The 5,782-nt window shown below is 42.4% G+C and overlaps 1 long non-coding RNA gene across 1 annotated transcript; it reads right to left on the bottom strand.

Annotated features, from left to right (window-relative positions):
- Window positions 1–1,568: 1,568 nt before the first annotated feature.
- On the bottom strand, window positions 1,569–2,837 carry LOC310678540. The gene is made up of 3 exons (XR_014511829.1): window positions 2,754–2,837; window positions 2,346–2,375; window positions 1,569–2,151 (listed from the first exon to the last, which is right to left on the bottom strand). It is a non-coding gene; the product is annotated as an uncharacterized lncRNA (long non-coding RNA).
- Window positions 2,838–5,782: the final 2,945 nt, after the last annotated feature.

Here is a 5,782-nt window from a genome sequence, read left to right as displayed (position 1 = left end):
AAGTAGTAGCCAATGCAACGGCCACAGCCCTCCGTTTGGTTGCCACCCAGTTAACTGAGACCCGCACCGCTGTTCTTCAGCTGCGCCTGGGGATGGATTTTATTTTAGCCAAACAAGGTGGTTTTTGCGCAGCCCTCAACCTAACCGGCGGAGCCTGTTGTTTTAACATTTCGGATCATGGTGAGGCCATCCGTAATTTGGCAGCTAGCATAGAAAGGGTGGCACACGTTCCTGTACAAACCTGGGAGGGCTGGGACGTGTCCTGGTTGGACAGATTCCTACCACGTGGTTGGGTTCAGGGACTCTTTGCAATGTTAATAGGGCCCCTGCTAATTCTTTTGCTCCTCTGCTTGTGTATTCCCTGCTTATTGCAATGCTTGCAGAATATGGTACAACGTTTAATGAGAAAGATGATGAATCCTACGGTGATTGCCCTGATGAAGGAATATAAGCCAGTTCCCCAGGACGAACCTAAGTATTAGGTTGTCCAATAGAAGAGGAGGGATTGAAGGAAAGAGTGTACGTGACCAGGAGCATGCCTCCTGAGAAGGGAGGGGGAAGAGAGGGTGACTTGTCAGTAACTGGTGAAGCAAGACTGACTTGTCAGTAACTGGTGAAGCAAGACTGACTTGCCAGTAACGGGTGAAGCAAGAGTGACCGTTACTGGTGAGGCAAAATAGGGTTGTGCAAGGGGCTGTGCAAGTTGAGATAAACAAGGCTACTGCGCATGCTTAGAAATGCAAGGAAACCTCCCCACCCGATGCCCAAAGAAGGGAATAGAGTAAGTTACTACCTAATGCCCAAAAAGGGGTAAAAAGGTATGCTGGCATTGTGTGATTGGTGGAAATTTGGTGTCAAGGGGCCGGTTTGGGGATGATAAAAGCTGTACGCGTGCTTCGAAGGGCGCACCAGTTTTTAGAAATGATTCTGCTGGCGTCCTCTGTGCAGATGCAAATAAAGCCTTTCTCTCTGAAGAAATAGATCCCTGGTGCACTTGTCTCTTTCAAGGCGGGGAGTGCGAGCGAATGGGCTCTGGCCCTGGATCCCCAGGTAAATAAGGCTTCACTGTCACTCGTGTGAATGAATCACAATCGTAGGTATTTTATTTTCAAATGGTCACACCTGGAGGCAACAAAGACAGTTTGGTGTAGTTACTATGCGGAAGCTGGGGCTGGGGAAGAAAGGAATGGAGCACCAGATAGCAGAGGAGGCCCATCAGCTCGTGGACGTTTGCACGTTCAAAGGGTATGTGATGATGGTGCTGAGCTGGCGTATGAAGATATATTTGTGTACTACCTCTGTCCATTTTAGAAAGGAATGTGATATGTTTTTCTTGGTTCCTAATGGAGATCCCAGCAATTTCACTTGGCCACCATGAACTCCCACTCTCAGTGTGAACAGGAGCAGCTGAGCTAACATTAGTATAACTTTATTTTGCAGGACAACCACTTTACCCCTCCATGCCCATCGCTACTTCAGTCTCCAACATGATATGTCCTGTGGCTTTTGGGCACTGGTTTGCTCTTGAAGATGAACGGTTCCAGAAGCTGATGGAAGCTTTTGGCATATTGTGAGTAGTTATTTTCATTTCTCCTAAGCCAAACAGGTCCCCCTGAATACCCCAAATCAGGGCCTTAATACCACAAATCAATATTTTGGAATCCATTATGATAGAGGATAGAGGGTTGAAGAAGTGACTTCAGGTTTAAATTGATCTGAGATAAGGGCCACTTACTATCTCACCACATGTTCAATTTCTTATGATTATCAGTGAGATAAAATAAAATAAAAAGCATGAGTAAGAAGACTTTGTCCACCACAGAAGACTCTTTGGAGGAACGATGGGATAAAAATGGAACAATGACCTTCAGAACAGGTCATCTAGAGCCCACCAAAGGGGACAGAGGTGAGCAAAATAATCTTTTCACTAAGGGGATTACATACTTTTGTTGCCATCATGGAAAACTAAATGTGTCTACTCTCTACTGACTTAGCAGTGGCAATGATGATGGTGCCTATAGTGAGGCCCCTGCAGCCAAAACCTTGGCTGGAATTTTTTTAATGAAAGAGAGACTTGCAACTTAAGCACTGTCCCTACTGCTAAGGAAAGCAGCTCCCTCCTGTATGACCCAACTAAACTCTTTTTCCAAACTTAAGTTCAGTTCTCCACATTTCTACATCCCTTCCGGATCTTTTTAAAAAAAGTACTCATGAAACTTCATCAGCATTTTAGTGCTAATTTCTCCTAATGTACACACATTTGTCCAATTTTGCCCGAAGCAAGGCCTGTGTGTTATTTTCCCTATTGTATGCATTTTAAGCCACACATGACCATATCACATGACCATATCACTTGACTGGGAAACTACAGACAACTTTATACAGTGGTACCCCGCAAGACGAATGCCTCGCAAGACGGAAAACCCGCTAGACGAAAGGGTTTTCCGTTTTTCGATGCGCTTCGCAGGACGAATTTCCCTATGGGCTTGCTTCGCAAGACGAAAATGTCTTGCAAGTCTTGAGAAATTTTTTCGCTCCCTACCCCCTTTTTCTAAGCCGCTAAACCGCTAATAGCCTTTTAGCAGCTAATCCGCTAATCCCTTAAGCCTTTAATAGCCACTAATAGCCGCTAATAGCCACTAAACGGCCAATAGCGCTAATCTGCTAAGCCGCTAATAGGGTTGCTTCGCAAGACGAAAAAACCACTAGACGTAGAGACTCACAGAACGAATTAATTTCGTCTTGCGAGGCACCACTGTATCAGTGTTCTAGGCACATTTGAAACAAGGAATTTCATTAGTGTGAGCAGTTTCTGACTTCTGGGCACAGTTCTAAGCCTAAAATTTCGAATTAAAACTGCAGAGTGGAAGGAAAGGAGGAACTTTTTCTGTCTCCTCACTTCCAGCCACTCTTTGAAGACTGGAGAAGAGACTTAAGAATATTAGGGGGTCAGGTAGGGCAAGCATGGCTTTGTTTTTTACAGTATTCAGATGAGGACTAGGCCATGTGAAAAATGAATATAAGATTTTAGCTGCAGCTCATTCATTTTCAACTTTGTATTCTTGTTAATAAAAAGGCACACCTAAACATTCCGTTGCTCCACCCATAATCTAGGTTTAAGGTGCCATTTAGCTCAGAGCTTTCATATCTCAGTTTCTAACACTGCTTTATATCAGTCCAGCTTTAATTTTCTAGCTCCTTATGTAATCAGAAAATGTAAGTAATTGATCTTTAATGAGAAAACAATGAAGGAGAAAAAACATCCTTCTTCAAGGTTTAGTTTTTTGCGATGAAAGATCAGAATTACTTGACTGGCAAACTGGAAGAATTAAAAAATACAATTAAATTTTTTTTAAAAATGAAGACGTGTACATTTTGAACGATGGCTGTCTTTCAATTTGTGTATGAGGCAAATTTGCTTTTAAATGTGAACTTACTTGAATTTTCCCCACCCCCACCTACCATAAAAGGCCACTAACGTGTTCCAGGAGGGGTCCTGTGATTGTGCCCAGTTTTGGAATGATGCCTGGGAGCTGGGAAAATATTTTGAGAGATAGTTTTCTTTCACATTTTCAGCTACAGATAATTCATAGAACCCAATCATTGTGAGATTCCAGAAAAGCGATAGACACCTTCCTTCTTCTTAGTGAGAAACTCATATGCTAGCCCTGAAGAATAATGCAGATCATGTTTTTTAAGTGCTAATCCAAAGCACAAACGGTGTGACCAAGCTTCCTCATGGTAATGGCAGCATTTCTGCTATCTTTCCTTTAGCTTTGTGAAATTCTCCCATGGCTCATGAAACATCTCCCAGGGCCCCACAAGAAGGCCTTGTCCTGCATGGAGATGGTGCTTTCATTTGCAAAGGAGGAGATAGAGAAGCATAAGGAGAATCAGTCTCTGCATGATCCACAGGATCTCACTGATTTCTATCTGCTTCAAATGGAGAAAGTAAGTATCAGCTTTGAAGCTGAATACTGCTCATCCAAGGAATCATTACATTCCCTGTTATAAGTGAATACTAATCTCTTGCCTGGAAACCAGCACCTTTTTCCTGAATCTCAGTTGAAAATGGCATTGAGTTCCCCCCAAATATTTCTCATAGTCAATTTAGTTGCTAAGGTGGGTTGACATCTATCCATTAGCATCTATAGAAATGGCTAGGAAATGTGAGCTTAAAGGATTGGAAACTAAAGTGTGTTAAGGGGTCTTGCTCTGGAGCATTCCTTCTGTACATAAATTATTTTGGATTGATGTTCATCTGACATTCAAATGTGGACTGAGAAAACAGAAAATCCTAAACAAAATGCTCTTAAACTAGAGTATGACTTCAAATCCCCATCTCATCCATCTTCACATACTTGACAGGCCAAAATATATTTTCATCCTTCCCTCTTTGAACAATGCTTATCATGATGACAAATGAATGGTTAAATATGTTTAGTGTTAAGTACTATATTTCACCATAATTGTCACATTTTTATGATAATTATTCTTTTCAAAAAAAGGGGGGGGTGCGACGATTATTGGTGAAAAACCAAAGCATGACCCTTAATAGAGGAAACAGTGTTTATGAAGAAACATAATTATGTTTATATTGCTTATTACTTGTTACTAACAGTTTTTGGTGTGATTAGGATGCACAGAATGTGTGTGAACAGGTACAGTAAGGATCATAGGTAGTCTGAATTGGGGCAAGGCATTGTCATGCACACTTACAATGCCCTGTGACCATTTTGTGGTGAATGCTTTGGGAATGATTTGAAAAAAGGAGCTCGTCTATTATATGGTGGTGACCATTAGGCAGTGAAATATGCAGCACACATTTTGAATATCTGCTGCCAGAGTTTCTGTTGGATCCCTCTCTTCATGCCAGTATCTAGCACCAGCAGCTACCGCTGTAAATACAGGAAAGTGTGTGTGGGTTTCTTATCATAACCAGCTATGAAGCAGAGGGCCGGTCCACCCACAAGGCAGGCTGTGACAGCTGCCTTGGGCAGTGGAATGTCAACAGGAGGCATCTCTGGGGTGTGCTGAAGAATTAGACGAGCAACCATAGACTCCTTTCCTCATGACTATGAGAAAACATTTAAAGGGCTGTCCAGAACAAAGGTTCTCTATTATTGTTGCACTCAACAGAAAATAGGTTACCTAGGAGCGAAGAACTAGGGGCTGAGGTCCCTTCAGTGCCTCTATAAAATATGTGAAGGGGCCTGGCTCCACCAAAGTTCATGGCAATTGCCATTCTAATGGTGGACATCAGCCACATTATGTGATTGATTATGCGAGGTGGGGCTCACTTGCCCCCTTCCTCATATTTTATTCAAGTTGGCACCTCTGATGGATTGCAACTAGCAAGTGCTCTGTGGAAGTAGCAATTGTACTGCACTGTGGTTCGATTCAACTGCAGGTAGAAGTTTGTTGGCTTTTGCAATTGTAATGCATTTACTATCCTGGCCCTCATTGCTGGATTAATAAGAGCTTGAACTCAGAGTTCTTTCTGAAGGCTACATCAGATTGGTACCTTCCCAAGGTACAGGTTACAAGGAGTAGCAATTCCATAAGAGGGAAAGATATCCATATTAAATACCAGATGACTCTCGAGTTACTGGAAGTAGATCACAGTCTCTTGGGAGTTCAATGTGCCTGATATAAAGCACACTTCGTCACATCTGTGTGACACATATTAAAATGATTATAGCATTTGATAGTACTAGTGTTTGATTGTATCACATTACAAGGCTGCTTACAAATGGTGTTGCACCCATTGTTTCTTATTTGT

Source organism: Podarcis tiliguerta (assembly GCF_965153285.1).
Source record: "Podarcis tiliguerta genome assembly, chromosome: 5".
NCBI classification, from domain to species: Eukaryota; Metazoa; Chordata; class Lepidosauria; order Squamata; family Lacertidae; genus Podarcis; species Podarcis tiliguerta.
Note: the sequence above shows the minus strand (reverse complement) of the source record. Positions and strands in the feature narration are given on the sequence as shown.